Source organism: Acanthopagrus latus, chromosome 9 (assembly GCF_904848185.1).
Source record: "Acanthopagrus latus isolate v.2019 chromosome 9, fAcaLat1.1, whole genome shotgun sequence".
In the NCBI taxonomy this organism is placed as follows: Eukaryota; Metazoa; Chordata; class Actinopteri; order Spariformes; family Sparidae; genus Acanthopagrus; species Acanthopagrus latus.
In genome coordinates, this window is record NC_051047.1 from 3,590,284 (window position 1) to 3,612,692 (window position 22,409).

The following is a 22,409-nucleotide window of genomic DNA, read 5'->3' on the forward strand; positions in this document are numbered from 1 at the left end:
TAATGTTCACAGTGAGCTGTTTTTGGTGTCAGAACAAGAAATACTGTGCTGTCAGTAAGACAAACTCAAATTCCAACACACAAAGGGTATCATGTGACTTTCCACCACTTATACCAGAACCCTGAAGGCTGTGACTTAAAATGACACGACTTCTGTCTTATGCATCCAGGAATTAGTTTGCACCGACCACAGATTTATAATTCTGGCATTCAAGAGTTGGCCGTGGATGAATGTTGGAGCCTCTCACCACAGAGACACTCGGTTTTCAACAGAGCTCAGTAGGGATGAAACTTAAGCATAAAGACTACAGGAGCCCACAAGAGGCTTGGAGTGATTCATAGACAAATTCACTCGAGGAGCATTTATTTTGGAAACCTTTACATAGCTTTCTAACCATCAGCTGAGTGCTGGCATGATTGTTTTTTTTTCCACGACTGCGTTTGATATTTACGCACTGAAACAGAAGAGGTGACGTGCAGGCCATTAATAGGAATATATCGTATGTTGTACTTTGGGTTCGGCTCAACTACGAACCTGGTGGGATAATAACATATATTACACAGTGTGTCTGAACCAGATGTCAGAAAAAAACCTTTCCAGACACCAAAGGCCAGTTTAAATAATTTTACAGCCAAGACATTATATCCATATTTGACATTATCGTTGAATATCTCCTTTTCCAAAATGTGGACATTAATCTCCTGCTATAAGAGCCTTCAATGCTTCCAGGCTTTCCACGTGATTCTGGAGGCTGTCTGCAGGGATATGCTCACATTCAGCCACCAGAACATTAGCAAGGTCACTCACTGACGTTGAGCCATAAAGCCTGGATTTACTCAGCATTCCGGTTCATCTCAAACTTGCTGGACTGGGCTCGGCGCACAGCAGTGAAGTTCCTCCACTCTAAACTGGGAAAACCATTTTTTTATGGACCATTCTTTTTGCAATGGGTTAGTGTCATGCTGATACAGGAGAGTGGGTTCCCCAAACTGACAAAGCCTCATCTAAAATACAATTCTGTATTGTATAATTTAAGCTTCCATGAAACCGTAAGTGGAGTGCTATTTGATGGCATATTAATGTGCTTCCTCTAAAAACAGGCAGCTAATGGGGACTTGTGGATTCTGATTTTTGACTCCAGCAGCCAGTAGTTTGAAATGTGTTTTACATCACCTCTCATGGAGCTAGCCGAGAAGACAAGGGCCAGTTTAACACCAGGGAATACAGGAACGAGGTGTTTTTTTCTTGCCAGGTTTGGCATTTGGCATCCCAGGTTAGGGCTAGGGTTAGGGCAACTAAAGTGCTTTGTCGCAGTTAGTGATCTCTTTAGCAACAAAAATAATGGGAAAAGTCCATTGGAAACCTCCATAAATCGCCTTGGTACTCTAACTGGTCAGCAGTACATATCAGTTAATTTAGCACAAGCATAACAAGTAAAACTATCTATCCTGAGCTGAGGCAGAGCAGCTGGAGAACATCAGAAAATACTTTCTCCATTAAATTATGATCCAATTTCACCCAAATGAGTGAATAAAGTTCTAAATTTGTTTTTATATGTAATCGGAGAGGCCTGGCTCCCAGAAACACAGGGAAACAGTGCAGGATGTGAGTTAGGATTAGCTTGTAATTCTTTTTGTTTTTCAGGAAGAACTTTTTTTGCCTGATATTGTGCGTAGGTCCAGAGCAACACATGTGATAAAACACTTAGACATAGATTTTGACTTCATGGGAACTTGAAGACTGATTTAAGCCCAACCCAAACCAACCCAGAAAGCTGCAGACAAAAAAAAAAATACTGGTAATATAAACCATATTTAATGGGCATATAGTGCAACAGAAAAGCTGTTAGGACATGTACAGAGCACACGTCTACACAGGTCTGTAAAGTGAATACTATCAAAGAATCCAGCACAGACCAGCACACATAAACAAAGAGCAGAACTTTCCACGTGACAGCGAGATATGAAATGATAATGCTGTTTACCTTTGGTCTGCTAACACTGCTCAGTCCAGTTCCAACACAGCACAGAGTGGATGAATTTGATCACCCTGCAGAGACACAGAGAGGGAGAATGTTTCATTATACATGATCAGATTTCCTTTGGAAGGACACAGAAGCAAACACATACGCTTCCTTCATGCAGATAGCAACGGAAGAAAACCACACTGGGCCTCAAACTATTGGCTCTGGCCAGATTGATACCAAAATATTGCGGACTGAAAGTAGTCATAGTTTTTAAAGGGACGCTCCATCATTTTGGGAAATGCATATTTGGTGTTTCACACAGAGATCTCTCTATTGCATAACTTGTCTTATCTTAGTACAAATGCTGGAAGAAGGGGCGGCCTGTTAGCCTAGCTCCATTAAAGGTAAAAAGGTGCAACTTAGAACAGCTCCAAACACACTCCAGCTAGCAGCTGTCTACACCGAATGTACTGTCAGCAGGTGGCACTAGTGTTTGTGTGGGTTTCTGTCATGCTGAGCAGGCTGGATGTGTGTGACCTAAAAATAACTGACAGGCAACAACATTTAAATACACTGCTGTAGTCTCTCTCTCTCTCTCTCTCTCTCTTTCCCAATATGTCTCAGTCTCTCTCGACCCATTGCCCCCCTTCACAGTAACTCTGCACCCTTTCGCTCCATTTTCATTTTCTTCACTCACTCCCCTTCAGTGAGTCTCTCTTGGTCTGGATTTGCTGATATCAGCACAGTTATTATCATAAATCCATCCAGTCAAATTCAGTCATGCTGAAATCTGATCTGACCTTTCTTGGGAACTCATACACACAGCGAATGAAGAAAGAGCATATGTAAATGACTAATGTGTGTGTGTCTGTTTTTTTTTTAATTTTATTTTAGTGTGTATGACCTCATCCATCACATGGATGTGTTTGTGGGTAGATTGATAAACCATGTGCAAAAACACAAAAATGTTAATACATCACATGCACAGAAGAAAATAACTGTGGTTCAAACACACACACTCCAATCCTTGCTTGCATAAGATCATTAGCAGCTCTCATATGATCAGTAGCTGATGGCTGAAACAACAAGAACAGTGTTGTTGGGACAAACGCACAGCTGTCTGCCCTTTACCAGTGAAATGCTCATGGGTACATCAGTACACCAGTGTTACTACTGTTATCTAAACCAGTACCTGACCATTAACAAGCAACATCCCAAACCCAGACAGCTGACTGCAACATGCAATGCTGGAATTATTTAACTATTTGTTATTGTCAACAAATCTTATAAAAAAGACTTGATGTAGTTTTTGGCCTTGTGCCATAGCCCTTCATTGTTGACCAGAACCTATTACATAACAAAAGTATCCACTGTTAAACCTGAAGGGCTTTACTAAGTAATAAAAAGATCAGACGTGGATACAAAGAATGGCTCTTCTGCCTATAATACCTCTAAGTGCACAGCTATGCAAGCCAAACACAGTTCCACTGAAGTTTGAAGATGGGTTGGCCATTCAAGGTTTCACTCAAACCAATGGTGAAAACAGTACTGAATAAAATACCCGAGAATGACTACAACAATGACAACAAATATATATATATATATATATACACACATTCATAACAGTCCTAAACATTACAGTAACATACATAACTTAACAGTTAGACCAGGAGTAAACTGATCATTACCAAAAATATTGTAATGACAAGATGAGCCCCTCACTGCTATTATGACTAGATTACACAAAACTGAACACACACACACACACACACACACACACACACACACACACACACACACACACACACACACACACACACACACACACACACACACACACACACACAAAACTTATTTACTATGTTCTGTCAATGTGACAACCATTGCATGTCTGTCAGTCCTTGGAGAGGGATCCTCCTCTGTGGCTCTTCCTGATTCTTTCATCTTTTTTCCACCTGTTAAAAGGTTGTTTTTTTTTCTCCAATATGGCAAGTTTATCCTCGCTTGAATCGAGGGCTGAAGGACAGAGGATGTAATTCACTGTACAGATTGTAAAGTCCACTCACACCGATTGTGCTTTTGGGCTATATAAATAAAATATATTTGATTTGATTAGGAGTGCCAAACTCAGGCCCCTTCAAGTGGACCTCATCGGACCTTGTTTCCGAGTCAAGAAAGTCACAGTTTCTCATTAATTAAGTAAGACATCATCTAATTTTTTGTTAAACCGCTCAATGAACTACATGGTTGTGCATCAAACAGGATTGATGCATTATTTGTCACTCTTCATTCACTACCATACATCTATTTTCTGAAATAAGGTCCAGAGGAAGGGAAACCGGAAGGGGTGAAAATGGCCCTCCATAAAAGAAGGAAGGGTGATTACATCAGTGGTACCAGACCTGTTTGCTCTCAGCACAGTTACTATAGTGGTGAACGGGCAGACCACTAATTAATCTCTCCCTTCTTCTTTGGTGTGTTGTCATTTAGCTAATGTTTCATGTGTTTTAGGGGAACTATTTGATTCATGGCCTGAAGCTTCTCAGTTTAAGTTTTTCTACAAGTTTCTGATATTGTTTACCTTTGTTGTTTGACAGCTAAAGGCTAGTTTATAACACAATTAATAATCAAAGGAGGTTGGTGAATGTTTCATTTGAATATGTAATATCCCATTACATCAATCATTCTTAGTATTTGATCATTAGTAGTTATTACTGTAGCCCTGTCAATCAACATGAAGTAGCCTTGGATTCAGTCTGCTTCTCCATGCATCTCCCCTCAATGGAGCTGCCATCAAAATCCGGCATCAAATGTTGGAACCATAACGTGATGCTCCTTCTTTCTTTTAAAGGTCCATTGTAGTTATATGGGACCTGTGGGGGTTACTATAGCAACATTTTATTGAAATAGAGGCAACTTACTGTGCCAGAACAATTTGAACCCTACATGATCTGTCGTACTTGATGTGTCCTTTCTTGATGTGGTGAAGTTCAGTTGGACTGATGCGGTTGTGACACACAGCTTCACATTTCCTTCTCATTCCAGGAATTAAAAAATGATTTAAAGCAGTTCCTCATCCCGCTGTGTTGCAACCGATTACTTCACAGGGAAGTGTTAGGACAAATTAGCCAACAGCAGTGTTTCCAAACAGCTCGTGGTTGACCATCTGCCCTCTGTAAATAACTCTGAGGGGATTGGTGTGCTTAATGTCTTTGATTGTGGGTTAATCACAATGTCTTACTTCTATAAATATCATTCTTTTGCGGTTGGTCCCTCCTAATGAATATCATTGACTCAGGGTTTTCCCAGTATCTTTGTGAATCATCTTTTCTGCAAATGTTTATTTTGTGGCTTGTTAGTTTGGGCTTGTTTATTGACTTTGTCAACCAGGATTTAGAGTTAACAGATAATTGTACCAGTCTGTTGGGTTTAACTAACTCTAAAATTACACTGGCGCTCATTTAAAGAATAGGAACAATTGTCAACCCAAAACCCCATTTTGTGTTGACATTGTTCTCTTCATAAATTCAAAAATTATATTCAAAACCAGACAATACCCTGCCATAAACAGATGTCACTTCAGCATTTTTCCAGTTTTATAAAGCAACCGATTTTGCTAATTTCCACAAAGTGTAGTTATTACCTAACTTATGTTTTAATCTCTGATATCAGCTGAGAAATGGCTCACAATTTAGTTTCTTTAACTTTGTACCAGCTGACACTGAAAGCAGTGCTAGGGACTCCGGTCTACCTTACTTTCAAACCTTCACAGCCCAGACAGGAGTTCATAATTGGACTTAATGTGCTGGCTTAATTTAGTGCGGTTAGTGGTAATGTTTATACTACTAACCAAGCAATAGATTTTTCAAAGGTCAGGTCAACACTGCAGGATCACTTGATTTTCTGGGAACAAGGCAAATAACTGTAGTTACAATATTCTCAATAGAAAGGTCTGGGATCAGTTGAATAATAAATTGCCTTTACATGTATTTACTGAACCTCAAAAAGGTCAAATGGACAATGAATAGGGAACTTTAAGAAACCTAAGCATTGTTAGTGCAGTCAACAGCTTGCATGCAGGTTCATTTATAGATGGAGCTCCTGGTAAATATTGCTGCTCATCTGTTTTTCAGAATTTGATAACTTGGTTGGTAAATATTATAAACTTGCTGAACTTAGATTTTAAAAGGGTGCATGTGTGATTTTTTACTTCGTCTTCTAATCAAACCTTTTTTTTTTTAGGCATGTGACTAACTTTTGTTGTTACTGTTTATTAATCTGCCAAGCATTATATCTAAGATTAATCAAATCATCATTTGGTCTAAATATCAGAAAAGAGTGAATTGTTATCAGACAAAATATACAAATAGAAAATCCTCACATTGAAGAAGGTGGAACCAGAGAACATTTGGCATTTTTATCTATAAATGATGTAAACAACTGCAACAACAATGACCCATTCTTTTACTAACATTTTATTGTTGCAGCTCTCCTCTCTTTACTTCTGAGCTTAGCTAACCTCTCATGGTATATATATTCATATTTCAATGTTTGAGATAATCTGCACCTTTTGAATAATGTGTTTGTAATATGTTGGCTGAGGCTTTATGATGCTGAAGCTTTGCTTCTCCTTCCCAGCAGATTTATGGCTCCTCTGTTGCCCAACAGGCCGCATTAAAGGATATTATGAAACACCATGGCCAGCCAAAACAGAGGCTTTAAAATCTCGGACTGAAAACAACAGCTTTACCTCTCCATTATTTCACTCATAATGAGACTTGGAACCCCGATTTAAGAGGGCTGTACAGTTAATATTGTGTCTTGACTGTCATGATTATATTTTCCACAATCAATTGTCAGAATAATTGGCAAACTGGGAAACTTTTAATTAAAACAATACAGGCATTGTTTCCTGCATTGCTTCAACATTCAACGTCCAGAGAACTAGTCAGAACAGTGTGTCAGTAAGAAGTTGACCAAGTCAGTCTGAACTCACTGTAAAAATATTTTGGGCTGTATCCACGTAGCCCATGTCCAGGGAGGTTTGGGGGTAACTGAAAATAAATTCCAGTGTGCTCATTGTGACTCCAAATCTCTTCATTGTGTTGAGAGAGAGAGAGAGAGAGAGAGAGAGAGAGAGAGAGAGAGAGAGAGAGAGAGAGAGAGAGAGAGAGAGAGAGAGAGAGAGAGAGAGAGAGAGAGAGAGAGAGAGAGAGAGAGAGAGAGAGAGAGAGAGAGAGAGAGAGAGAGAGATACTTGCAACGAAGAAGCCTGAGTAATATGGGCAGTAAACTACCACCAACACACCTATTCAGACCATCCTGTCTCTGGAGTCAGCAGCAGCTGAGGGCTGCAGACATACATAGACAGGTTGACATTTTAAATCTGGAGCCACCTCCTCCTCCTCCGCAGTGTGTCTCCGATGCTGTAAATCATAGTTAATAGTCAAATTATGAGATGTAATTCCTGAAGCAAGCTTTAAAAACTGAACTCTTCTTTGCCACAAGTACATAACACTACAGGTGGGAATCAAACCCTCAACCCTGCCAGAGTCAGCGCCATGCTGCTGTGCCGCTGTGCTGCAAGAAGTTACTATACACTGGTCTGCCTGGTAACCAGCTAACACACATACTCACATCCCACAGCACGGCCTACTGCACTGACACACACATACCCTCGGGTTAAATCTGCAGCCTGATTTGTTTTATTCAAATGGTGCAAAAGCTGCCAGCACCGGAGGGCCGGCGAATGGAAGATGTAAAATGAGACTTTGTGCTTAGTGAGCAAAACGTAAAATGAGACCACAGTTTCACAATATTGATTTTGTAACTGTTGGGTGTAAAACATCTCCAAAACATAAACTTTTCAGGAAGTGAGTAGGCATTCAAGCTGAATTAGCTGATGTGCTATGGCATGTCCTCCCTGTCCAAGCAAGCATAGCAGCTTCCAGGAACCTCTGCTGACACGTCAAATTGTGCACAATATTTCTTCGTCACAGTCTATATGTAAAACTTTCATCAGCCGATAACAGTTTGTGAAAGCTCATATTGTCGATCTCTACATCTTGTTCTGTATATTTATGTTGGAAACTGCAAAAAGTTCAAATTTGCTGCATTTCCTCGTCTTCTATGATGGAAAACGATATATATTCTTCAAAACAAGGAATTGGTGTATTAAATGAATAGAATCTGACAGTAGGATCACCATTGTTCACTTTTTATGACATTTTATGACAAAATGACAATCGAGAATATAGTGCAACCCTGTGTGAATTGGCAGCTGAAATGATGATAACTGTAGTCCTCATATTAGCACAGCCTGAGTAAGGGCAAGGAACTTAAACCTTTGTCCCTGGCAACACCGCAATATCAAGGATTAGCATGGCGACCCCCTGCTGTGATGACGGTGACATACTTAATGTGATGGGTGACTGCTGATTGAGTCTTGGAGTGAGAACACAGCAAAACTACCTGGTTTCAGGATAGCCTGCATTACTTTGAGCCAACACGAAATCCTTCAAAACCAAGGCTGTTGTTAAAAGGTTTCCCTCTTAATCACTATTACGACAACAGCAAAATGAATGGAAGGCAACACACATTCTCTCTCTCTCTCTCTCTCTCTCACACACACACACACACACACACACACACACACACACACACACACACACACACACACACACACAGGTCTACTGCTGCTGCAGTAGAGTCGGTCGCACTGCAGAACTGTCAGGAACAATCGCAGCACTCTGTTTTGCTGCCTTGACACACACACACACACACACCCGACCTCATGCATTCTATCATTCTATACAAGGTCAATGAGCTACTGGGTTAAACTGATGTGAAGAAGGGGAAGGGGAAGGAGAGCAAGGAAGAGAAAGATAGTAAGACTGACTAGGTTGACTGCGTATGTGACCCTATCCAGGACACACAGCATACATGATATCAAAATGTAACGATGGGTAGTATGAACCAATCAAATACAGCAAGCCCCATTCCACATGATTGTGACTGGATTCAGAAATACTCTCAGTCGCTGTTTGACTGAGCTTTTATTGTGAAGAATCCAATCTGATCTTCTCCTGACTTACAGAAAAACATATCGCTGTTTGCTGTCATGGCAGTCTATTTAGTGACAACATGCACTATACTAGGACATGGACTATAGTAGTAGTAGTTAACTACCTAGCTAGCTAATGTTACATTGTTACTGCTGACATATTTAATTTCATTTTGCATTCCACGTTTTTGTGGTATATGATGCCTGAAATTGAACCTGAGTTCAGAAGCAAAGTTGCTGGACTTGGTCGAGCATGTAATGCTAATGGTAGCTAATGTTAGCTTGACTAATATTAAGGTTACAAACTATTAAGTGTCCATGCTTTTCTATCTCCATGAGATAAATGGCAAATAGCATTGTGATAATACCAGGTTTGCCACAATAACACAGAAAAATCACAACAGCTGAAGAAGGCATGCTGAAAATGAAACATCTTAATGCCATCAAAAGATTGGAGAAAGATGACGTATTATGTTTTTGAACAGTGTCCCTTTTCATATAGGGTCAGCTTTCAACCACTACCCTATATAACTCTGTTCTGAGGGGCACTTGAGAAATGAAGGTTAAGGGTCAAAATTGGAAATGGGATCGAGCCCAAGCACCAACAGTTTGTTTCAAACACCCACTACACTGCCGACATTAAACAACCCCACCAAAAACCTCCAATAACAGACCAATTTTAGCTCTTATTACATGACCGTGGTTGAAGAGTAGAATTTTCCTTACACACACACACACACACACACACACACACACACACACACACACACACACACACACACACACACACACACACACACACACACACACACACACACACAGTGACACCCAAACTAAATTCCTCACAGTATGAAAATGTAAAACTTTCCACTTCTCTCTTTTCGTCTGTCTTCACTTGAAACGTTCATTGCCAGAAACAACATCTGCAGTAGGAACCAATGACAATCTTTTCAACACAAGAGAGAAACAGGACAAGGGTGAACAAATAATGACAGAAAGTGTTCCGTGGGTAATTTGTATACTTTTTTTTAATAAATCTGAATTTGTGCACGAGCCTGACTTTTTGTGTCGTTTAGAAGCAACACAGAAGGGCACACACACATACACTGCAATGTTCAGTTCATGATCTCTGAGCACTGCTTGCACAGCAGGAAAGGGAGAAATAGATGAGTAATAAGTCTAAAAACCTGCTCAGACACATAAACCCATTCACAGAAATGACACACACACGTGTACAGAGTTATGGAGCTAATCGTATAATGACAGTGCAGAGAACGAGCAACTGGGCCTGACTCAGCTAAAAACCATCAGAGCAGCTCCAGTTCTAACAAGTCCACAGCTTAGACCATCCCGGGCTGGCTTCACCTACCTGTCATAACGAATTAAGGTACCCAAACCCACTAACCTCAGCCTTGTACGCCTCCTACACACCAACAGCATCAGTTGGTTGGGCCGATGGATGATGCCATTGTTAATTGTCGATGACTGACGTTCATCAACTACCAAATCCTGCTCCATTCATTGTGATTAAACAGGCCCTCCACCACAGAGCATTTAAGTCTCCATCCCCGCTTATTATTTACTTATTAAACCAGCCAAGATGAACGCTAGACACAGAGCCGGACCAAGCCATTTGGGGGCCCTAAGCAGAATTTGATTTGGGGCCCCTCCCACCCACGAGGAGTCATCAGTGCAGCAGTGCATCACATGATGATGTAATTACTCGATTTGGCCACTAAAAAAAAACTGCCTTCAAGGCCTGGTGCTCTTCCTGGGGGCTTGAGTGTCAGTGTTGATCAAATTCAGCAACATAAAGAAACCCCCATCTGCCAACAATGATGTCATCATCAGTTACAATGTTTCACTGTGGACCCTGTCATATGCCAGTTCAGTAGACATCATCCAAACCTGGTCCAGACTGCAGATTTCCCTCAGCCTTCAAATAGTTGCATGTTGATGTTGCACTCATTTATATCAGTTGTCTTAGTTAGAAACCATCCAAACAAGGATGTGGTGATATTACATGGTGATATGAGACCATCTGTCATCTTGGACTCCTTTATATCATGATATGTCATAATTGATGTCTTTTTCTGGTTTTAAAGGCTGCACCACATTAGAGTGATGTCATTTTTCTGAGTTAACCAGACTGTTCTACCTGTTCTCATACTTGCATTTACCCATTTAGTCATTATATCCACATTACTGATGATTACTGATCAGAAATATCATTGTATTCATATATTGTGAAAGTGACAACAGTCATCCCTACAATACTGTCTCAACATTGAAGGTATTTGGTCAAAAATCGTCCAAGAATTAGGGAGGTGCTTATGAGGAGGTTTCGAAAATATTAAGATCCATATAGCCTACAAATATTTAAATAATATCTGAGGGCCATGTCACCCAGCCCCAATCCAAGCCAACTTGAACTTTATAGCTAGAGACAACCAATTCAGTCCAGCTACCAATACACATCAGCTGAACTGTCATACAGATATCAAACCAAGAGAAAAAATATATTACTATGTTGCTGCTGGATAAATCTGGATATGGAGCCACATGGTCAGCTCCATAGGCCTATACTTGGCTGGTTTACCACATGAGGAGGAAACATAAGCTGAACTGCTGAACAGGGTCTGAATGCAGTGCAACTGTCTTGGGCTGACTTGCTGACAGACACCTACACAGTAATTGCTGAGGTAGGCGAGCATATTCCTTATTCACTTTCCATCCCCACATTTTTCCAAAATGGCCAGAGGATTTGAGCTGGCAACCCTCCAGTCACAAGCCAGCCACACACGCACACACACTTGACTACTGCAATTTCCCCAACTAACAAGACAATTATGTAGATTAATTTCTGTATCTCTGTGGGCGACAGTACAGATACTGCCATGAGTGGTGTCACAGCCCATCCCGTCTCACAGCTCAGCAGCACTCCACTCCATACGGAGAGCACAGAGAGCCTTGCAGAATAAATCCACAGCCATACTGTTTTGATTCACACTGGGACAAAAGTCAGCAGACAGAAAGAAGGCTCACATACTTTCCATCTCCACTGGAGAGCTGTCTGGATATAGAAGGTATCTGTGGTTTGGTCTGGACTAAGTTCACGTGTGAGTGTGCGTGTTTTCATGTATGAAAGAGCCAGCAGAGAAAAACAGTAGCTGTTCCAGGCGTACTCCAAGCCATAACATTAACACACATCCAACCACATCCACACACTCGCACACACAGGTTCAATGTCTGTACTTTTCTCTCTTCGTATGAGCAATGGAAAACAGACAGGCTTACAGTATCAACAGCTTCTTCAAGCCAACGCTCACCCACACACACACACACACACACACACACACACAGACACTCACAACTTACTGTGTCAACAGTTACTTCAAACCAGACTGACCAACCAACCGACAAACCCCAAACACACTCTCACTTTGTTTCGCCCTCTCGCACACATAAACACACCACCACACACACTTTATAATAACATCATTTCCTTTAAACGTCACCGACACACGCATTGAAGGTTATGTGGCAGCGCCCAAGACATAATCTGTTCGCCTCTGTGACTTGTTTTATTTCTTCGTACTATAATGTCCTTCTAACATCTGTTTTGTCTTTTTCAGAACCACAGAGGTAACATTTTTTAAGGGCAGATACTGATATTGACTATTTGAGACTTAAAAACTTGGACAATGTTATATCCATATTATTTGATTTAAAAAAATAAACACAACATAAGCAAATTACAGAATCAATGAATACAAAATAATCCACCAACAGCATGAAAAAGCTGGCATGACAGCTGCTAACAACATGCTAGCTAAATGAGAACATGCTCCTAATGTCACATTAGCTCTCTCAGCTAGCTAGCAAGCTAACTTTTAGTTAGAAGCAAGATGGTTAGGGCAGTTCAAGAAAAGTGTTTCTACAATTTACTCCTCTATCATTACTGTCTACAAGCATGCTTCTTTTGTGGAGCAGTTTATACTCCAGGAGGTTCAATAAAACAGTGCTAATAAGCTACAAGGGCTTCCACCAGTTTTGGACTGTCTGTTCAAAAGTAGAGACTGTCAAATTACAATCCATTACATTCTTCTTCTTCTTCTTCTTATACAGTTGTACAATTTGCTGTTGGAAATTAAATATGTCAGTGCCCTCTGGTGGATTGTGCCATTTTTTGTGCTTCAGTTACTAATTGGCCACTGTGTGTGTGTCGGTACCAATATTACTATTGTAAGTAACAGTTGACATATACCGTCAACTTACACATATGTAATAATAGTGAAATGCAGCAATTCTGCCTTCATAAGTACATTTACTTGTTACACTTTCTCCTTACATTTTTCTGTATAACAAAAGTACAATTTTGAATGCAGAATCTCAAACTTTTTTTTAGATTTGCTTTTTAGTTTGTGGCATTTTACCTTTCACTGGCTTCACCATTTGTTTTTCTTCAATTTGGATCTCAAGTAAAGGATCTTCCTCAACTGCTATGGCAGAATATTCATGGATGGTATACAGAGGGGAACACAGTCAGCCTCCATTCAACACAGTCAAAATGACAGTCCTGATCCCCAGCTGCACAGCCTGCTCCTGGATCTCCATGAGGGCCGAGGTACACAGACACAGAAAGACAAAGAAAGAGAGAGGGAAGGAGCGAAAAAGTGCCTTGGCCAGAGTTATGCAGCTGAGGAAAAACACGAAAGGGAAAAATAAAAGAATAGAAAAAAAAACAGAAAAAAAGAAATGAGATTCAATTTTCCAAGAACGAAGGCTGTGCAGTACCACAGCAACGGCAGCCAGAGTGACTCTACATCTGTCTGGAATTAAAGAGAGACAGAGACACACAGTGCTGCTGCTGCTGCTGCTGCTGCTGCTGGTTGAAAACTCTGTTTGAACTTCGCTGTTTTCTTCAAAATGATGATGAAGGGAGTCTGTACAGAATCCTGTCCAAAGCTTCCTGCCACAACAGATCCACACTAAGTTACTGAAGGGAAGTTTAAAAATCAAAGTAAAACCATGATGTGGTTATATTCAGAAGATATATTTTCTCAATGCACAACGGTCAAATGAACCTTTTTAAGGGCACTAATAGAATTAATTTAATTTAGATAATTAATGACACAGACGTGAGGAAACACAACATCCTTACTGCTGAATGTTCAAATGCTGGCTGAGTATCAAATTTAAATTTTTTGGGGGGGGGGTAAGAACTGATGTCCAGTCATGGAGTATCGGCCAACATTGGTCCATCACATATCAATGTTTGTGCATGTTGTCCAATATGCACCATGGACAACTAGTGATGTTCTAGTGATGTCACTTTGGACAACACATTGTTTTTGGTTTTTTTTGCCTCTGTTCCATATGTACCCTTGTCACGCGTTATAACCACATCTGAAGGATCATGGCAGAAATTTGCGTTCACGTATATTGTGTGTAAGAATATTGGACGTTATATCGATATCAGAATTTTCCCTAATAAAAATCCCTAATATTGAGTTCAGCACCAGCCCCAAAAATCAGTTGGGTTCGTATTTGCACACTCTTTGATCCGATCCACAACTTTACATTCTAGTACATCAGTTATAACATCTTCTTTGTTAAATACCGATCAGATTTGAAAGAAAAGCAAGAATGCAGTACTGTTTGAGTTTCTATAACTCATATGTTTTTTGTCTTTTGAACTGTTTGCCTGTGTTTTTGCTGGCTGTATGAAAAGCTGACTGGATTTTTCACAGTGACGACTGCACCCACCAGTGAAACATCCAGTTCTTTTAGTTTGTTTTCCCAGATTTCCTTGTTCTTAACCACGTCACTGAGACTATTACAGGAATGTTCTTCAGACCAGCACCAGCTTCCTAAATGGCATCCCTGACCTCTGGACTCTGATGGGATTCTGAGGGTTTCCCTGGTGCACATACCACAATAACAGTATCACAGAACCAGTGAAATCCTATCACCTCGTCAGTGTTTGTGAAAAATGTACAAACATTTTAAAATACTATGTAGTGAACACACCACCAGGCTCTTGTATTGTTCCACTGTTTGTTCCTGGTGTTTAGTTTACAGAGCAGTTAACCAAGGGGAGACAGAGGAAACTTGAGTACTGTTACCTCATCTGGATACTCCATTAATAGTGTGTTTGTCACTGTGTGTGACACACACACACACACACACACGCACACACACACACACACACACACACACACACACACACACACACACACACACACACACACACACACACACACACACACACACACACACACACACACACAGGCTGAGTCACAGCATTCAGCTGCCAGCTGCCTGTTTCAACAACAAACAGCAGAAAAAGCATTCATTGTTATCAGTGCGCACACACACAGACACACATGCAGATCAACATTAATATGAGATGGAGAGGATACAAGATACAGATGCTAATCGCACACTCAAACACACAGCTTGTCTCAGGTTCAGTCTGCACAGAAAGCACAGTGTTTGAAATAACACTATGTGACCTTAACATGTCCCGAAATGTCAACAATAATAATCACTTATTTACGTACTGCCGTCTGACCTCCTTGTGGATTGTATGAGGACACTTTTTTAATAACAAGTTAACTTTAATGCATTTGTTACTGCACAGCTCAGCTTTACACCTTTCACTTTCCTGATTGATGCTGTCATTGATCAGATTTTTCCTGTGTTGGATTTCAACTTTATTTTTAAAAACAATTAAACAGCTTCTTTGTTCAGCTTCCATTTCACATTTAATCCAATATCTGATCTCAACCCGACTGAAACTAGGCCATTTTTATAATACATGTGAATATGGCTGTTAATCTACCTAGGGTAGACAGCTGGTTCAGGCTCATGAAACTCCATCAAGGTGATTTAGTTATCTGTGTCACCTGCACCTATGGCTCTGAAATGCTGAGCCAGAACCAAAAGTTCCAAGCAGCCAGAATTTCTGATTATTTTATTCAGAATGATTACTTTTTTTATTGGTTTGCAGAAATACAAATGGTACAAGGTAGTAGACACATGGGCAATAGAAGATGTGATGGATAATCACAAAAAACCCCTCAGAATGCTTGGGCTAGGCTCCAGTGCAAAGGTTACTGTAGTCCATTAAAATAAGAGAACAATTGGCTAAAAGTTTAAGAAAAATCTGTACAGGGGAACATGACCAAACACTTTATCAACACCACTAAAGGTCCTACACTCCCAACTGCTTCAACAGAGTCTACCCTCAATGGAAATATCAAAATAAATATCAGAAACACCTCTAAACGCAATAATCACACATAACACTTCAAAAAAACAGGCACCAAGATGAGCATAAAGCTAAATGAAGTCCCTTCTAAAATGGTTTCAATAGATACTGAAGATTCAAATTCAGCTAAATACATTTTAAAGAGGCACACCTAATAAACTGGTAACTGAGTATCAAAATTAGGAGCATCAGTGAGCATGGGGTCCTGTTTGTTGCTGTGTGTCACACATCCTCAGCACTAGTCAGCCCTTGTCTGCAGCTTTCAGATCAGTGCACAAGAAGAGAATCAGAAGAAAGGGACAGCTCATTGAGCCCGGCGCTGCAGAATCCAAGACTTCACCCATTTAGTGCAGTTTCTCCAAAATTGTCTTCGTCACCTCTTTGCTAGTGCCATTTGCAACTTTTTCTCAGACAATTCCTCGCTTAGAAGTGGATAGATTACAGGAGTGGTGTGAAAATGCAAACACTGCTCCATTAAACCACAATCTGTATATCTGCAGTCCTGAGTCTTTCGGTTTGTCACCCTGTATACCCGTTGGTATACAGAGTTAGTCCCTCTCATGCAGACTGTCAGCTGTAGTCTTTGCGGCATGATCAAGTGCAGCTATTCGTCGAGACACAGGTGATGTGAGGCGAACGCAACAGTCAGCCTTCTTCGCAGCAAGATCTTTGATGGAGGTTTGCCGTGTCTGGGGCCTTGAATTAATCCGCCCAGAACGTGTTGCAACCCTTACCATAGCATCGAAGTAAGCAGATAAGCACTCTACATCGCTGCCAACCAGACAAACTGGTCACAGTCCAACAAACGTAGCCATGAATGACAAACACACTATATACACACACACACACCATCTCCAATTTCATGCTCCAATGTTTAATGTGTGAGTGTCTCTGCAGGTTTAGCACTGATGCAGCAAAACAGACTGCACTATAGACTACTACACAGTAGTGCTGCATTACACTATAGTGTAATCTACAGCTTAAAACACTGCACTCAAGGTTAGAGCTATTTACATATATGTGCTAAGTTTACATAGAGACACATGTTTTTGATCTCATTTGAGGTAATAATCAAGTGAAATCATGTGAAGACATTCGTTTCACACATGCTGTCTTACAGTGACGACTCTTCTGTGCATTAAACTCATGGCTTTGTAGAGGCCAAATGTTAAATCCCAAGTGTCTGACAGCCTTCTTGAATGCACCGAGGTTGAAAAGTTTCATAACAGTCCTTTTTTACAGCTGTTTTAACATGCTCAGAGACAGCAACCAAATAAAAGATGCTGAAGATGAATAAGAAAGCGAGGCCTGGAGTGTCCCTCTGAAGCAGAGCTGCTCTGTTGCTCCTTCACACCCTCTCCTTCTGTCTCACCCTTGGGACTAAAAGGAATTTCCTGAGAGAAGGAGGGATGACTTTTCCATACACTTGGCAAAAAGAGACACACAAAGAGAGACAGAGAGGGAGAAGAAAACAACATCAGATGGTGACCTGGGTTGACCTCTCGCAGCCACCAGTGAGAATCTTCTGACGAACTGCACCAGAGCAGCTGATACAGATGTAACCAGCGCAGTGAGTCTGGTGTTTACAAGATGGCTGCAGAGCTGCCAGAGGAAGAACACAAGACCCACATGGTCCGTTCATGCTCGCAGGCCAGCCTGGAAATGCACATGTACAATTCCCACAGCAGTCGTGTATTTAAGTGTCTGACCATAGTTGGGGATTATCCAAACTGAATATTCATATTACCTTGACTGTAACTGTAATAAATTGTTAATATCTTGATCTGTGGCTCAATCTCTAGGCGATGTCAGGGATTTAAATCATCCTCTAGGAAGCATGATTGCCCTTATTCATTTCATGTCAACATCTCAGACATTTTGATGATATTTCCTGTGTATTAGTGGACGTAAAAGGCCAGCAGGGGACAGACAACAGTAAATAAAGGTTCATTGGACTATTTTGTGTCCTTATTCTATACTGCATACCGACTCTTAGTAGGTGGTCGTGTTATGTTGGAAAGATACAAAACACGACGCTCCAAAATATCAGTATTCATATTAATAAATACTTTTCATATTTTCCCACATGCAAACAGGACATGGAGGAGCTGCAGGAGAATCTTGGAAACAGAAATAAACTTCAGTTTGTTTGGAGAACTGTCTTTGACATTCCAAAGTCACACTTTGATTGACATCCGCTCATGACATTTCCTGTTTGTGCAAAACACTTTTTGTTTTACCCCGTACTAGAAAAAAAAACCTGTTTACTATAAAATCATAGTACACACTACATATAATTAGTATGTGGTAAGGAAGTTGGCCACAGCAGATGAATATCTACTGCTATGCCGCAGCCAAATTCAAATAAGGTCAATTTTAGTGTTCACTGGAAGAGTCCGTACGAGTCTGTATTGTGGTTTTCATGACTTTGTCTGTTGAATTTTTCCGAAAGCTCTGAGTTCACAACTTGTGACGAGTTGGATCATGTGATGATGTTTTGAGAAATGGCAGAGGCCATTGGTCACGTATGTCATGTCCATGAATTCCCATGTCATAATCACCAGGACAACTGTTCCATTAGACCACAGCATAGCAAAACTTAAGCGGTTTTGAGATAACTTGTTCTGAGCTGCTGGTGGGGTTTTAAAAACTCTACTCCATTATATCACCATGAGGGGACTGCAAATACTAACAGCAAATTGCAAATCAATCTGTCCGGTTGCCACGATATCTTGAAGCACAGTGGCTGCACTAGCATTGCCACCTTTAGGACCACATGTGACCAGCTATCTCTAGAAAAGTGTCAGATGACAATATTACTACATCATAATGGATGATTGGCATTTTCAGTAGTCAGCTTCAAATTCCATTAGGATTTCTCTGATCATTCACCTTCTTATGAGTGATAACCAGCTGCTTAAATGACATCAATGTGAAGAAAAGAACACCTTTGACAACACAATCAACAGAAAATCCAAAAGCTAATGCCCCGTTGCTGGATCAGCATGAGATGGGTCACTGGGAGGATGAACACCATGGGGTGAGCAGTGAGGGATACTGGATTGCTAAACCAGGACCCTGCTGGTCTCAGACATGCTCATACTAACTGGCTGGTTGGATACAGTAGGAGCAGCCTTCAGTTGAAGTAGGGCAGCAGGGATTTTTATACTCCAGTTAACCCTCAGCACTACTGCAAGATAGTGCCCCACTTTGCTGCACGCAAGTGTGTTTTGGAGGTGGTACGCCTCAAGACTGTCCGAATGATTACCGTTCGCCTCTGATGGGTCTGGTTGCAGACAACAGTGTTGAGAGAGGACGTCTCATCACCAGTGACTGTAAGTAGATGATGTTCACACACAGCAATAAACGCCGGAAGCAACAATATTCTGCTTTGTTCAAAATCACACTTGAGGTCACAATGCAGTTCTAGATATAACATAAATAAAAATGTGATTATTTACTGTGCTCTTGTATACAGGGATGTGTGTTAATGCGCGGAAAGATTTATTTTCCGTGCCCACTTCCCCTTTTCAAAGGCCACAGAGAGGTCAAAGACTATTTCAGTTTGCTTTGGACAAAAGGCAGAGAAATATGTTCAAGGGCCACTTTCAATGGAAAGAGCAAACACTCTCACATATAACCTCAAAAATTACATCAATTTCCATTAATGTGGGTCAGGACTGGGTGTATAAAATCTCCAGATTTCTTTGGTGCTGACCTAAATGTGTTTGTTCTACATTAAAGAACCGTCAGGTACTGAAAGATGCCTTCAAATCTCTGGTTACTAATTTACTCATCAGATAATTCCTGAGTTAACTTTTTGCAATGTAGCATTTAAGAACACTTGTCTTTTAGGCAAATGAAGGAAACTGGCGAAGAATTACATATTTAAAACATCCAAGTAAGATTTTCTTCATTACCACTAAACGGTTTAATCTGAATGAAATTAGAGACAGAAAGAGGTGGATCAAAACCTAAACGGGGCGCTATGATCACAATCTGCTGCTCACTATACCTGACTTGCTGCTCTTTGGTGTAGCTATCTTAAGCTGTAGCAGCTACCTGCCATCAGTCAGTGGCTTTGTTAGCCTTAAAGCTAAGTGGGTTGATTGGCCAACTGGAGTCTGCCCGCTCAACAGGGCTCAGCTGCCTTCCAGTTAACACGACCGGACACCAGACTGGGACTGGACACAGCCTCTGAGGCAAAAATCAAACTCATCTCAGTTTGGTAACAGAGAGAAAACTTCAATTGAGCTGGCGGAGAGTTGTAGCTGTCAGACTGTCGACTCCTGAGGTACACAGTGGTTTTCAGAGATGGAACTGGCCGGGGCTAGCTGGTTAGCATGCTAACTTCAGTAGACATGTGTGTAACAAAGAACGTCGATGCCTTGGACACAATATGGACACTGTTGTCTCTTCACACTCCGTTGACGTGGCCTTGTCTTGAAAAGTGCTAATTTAAATAAGAGGGATCAACATTTCCCCAGTGTGGAAGGCTTTGAAGCAATACCAGACCCTGCAGAGGGCTCTGCTGCATCCAGACTGATCCAGTATCCATCATGTATCCAATCCAAGACTGTTAACCCAACATAACAAAGTGATCTAATAAAGCCTAATGCTCAGCGTGGCAGAATAATCACAATATTTCTACCAGTGACCTACCCTGTTGGAATTCATTATTTGGACACAGAGACAGGTCTGCCAGCAGGAAGACAGGCAGGCTAAACCTCCTAGAAGTGAGACAGTGTTGAAACAGTGTACAGTACACTGTAGCTGGAGGACAAGAGGGTGAGACAGGCTGACCAGCAGGGAGACAGACAGACAGACAGACAGACAGATGGCAGGCCTGCATGTCTGATAGTGCTGAATTCTAAATGCTCCTTAAATGAGGCTTGAGGCAGAACTGTGGCCTGGCTGCTCATTCAATACGATAAAATGAAAGACGCCGACGCCACACCGACGATGACGTCACAGGTGCGGGCTCACGTCAGCGCAATTAACGACTGATTAGCGTATGGGACATTTTGTAAGTCAGTCAGTAGTGTGGCAGCTGCGGGGGGAACACGCCCATGGCTGTGTAATGCTATATGAATGCCACGCCTTGCTTGTGTCAGCTCAGCACGCCCGGCCTCCGAGCTGCAGCGCTCCACGCCAATGCTCCGGCTGGAGAGGCGCTGTCAGCCGGCTGCAGCTCCCCGGCCGACCTGCGCATCCAGGCCGGGAGTCTGTGCCCTGCAGGCCCCGCGGCGATTAACGCAGCGCCGCAAAACACACACATACATGCACAATGAGAAGCGGCCACGGACCGAGCCTGCGTGTGCACATGCAGCAGCCGCCACTGGAGAGAATTCAGTGAATCAGAGCCGCTTTTCTGTGGTGCTGGTGTTTTTTCTCCGTCACCCCCACCCCTCTCCTCCTCTCCTTTCTCTGCGTACACATGCAGCCTGACGGGATATTAATTGGTTTTTATTCCAGCGGATGTTAATTAACGGCTCCGCTCTCCGTTATTCACAGCATAATGGTGCGATGTCGAGGGTTTTAACCGCGGCCAGTTTCATCCCAGACATGAAAAAGAAAAAAAAAAAAAGACAAGAAAAAGCAGCGAGAGGACGAGAAAGCGGGGTGAATGCGGGTGGGATAGAGATGCGTTTAGGTGAAGGGGAATCGGGCTACTTACCGTGCGGATCCAGGGAGATTTCTTGGAGGAAAAAACCGCAGCCAGCAGCGGGAAGACCGAGGAGAGGTGTCCGGCGGGGAGCCCCGCGGTGCGACGGTCAAGGCTTCGTCGGGATATCTGCCGGTTTATTCCCGGTTTTCACCGACTCCGCTTTCCCAGATATCCCAGATTTCCCTGATTTCCCCTGCTGCCACACTGAATCCCAACACACTGGTGTCAAGCTAGAGGCAGGCAAGATGGACGACTTCCGGGCAAAACTTTCACAATAAACCATCGCCTCTGCTGTATGAAACAAGCAACTGTTATTCAAGAAAAGTACAGAGAAGAAAAGAAAATGATTTATGATATAAAAAAATATATAAACATAACTCTTCAAATTAACGCTATTTGTATTTATTTATGTGTATTTTTATTGAAAGCCTACATTT

General features: G+C 41.5%; 1 protein-coding gene across 2 annotated transcripts in view; it reads right to left on the bottom strand.

The window, feature by feature from the left end:
• The window catches only part of LOC119025839 (ras-associated and pleckstrin homology domains-containing protein 1-like), a 71,158-nt gene extending 48,749 nt beyond the window's left edge, over positions 1-22,409 (bottom strand). For both annotated transcript variants that reach the window (XM_037109806.1, XM_037109805.1), the window contains exons 1-2: positions 21,982-22,409; positions 1,985-2,049 (exon numbers count right to left, since the gene is read on the bottom strand). The gene's annotated coding sequence lies outside the window, so the exon portion shown is untranslated. The remainder of the gene's footprint in view (positions 1-1,984; positions 2,050-21,981) is intronic.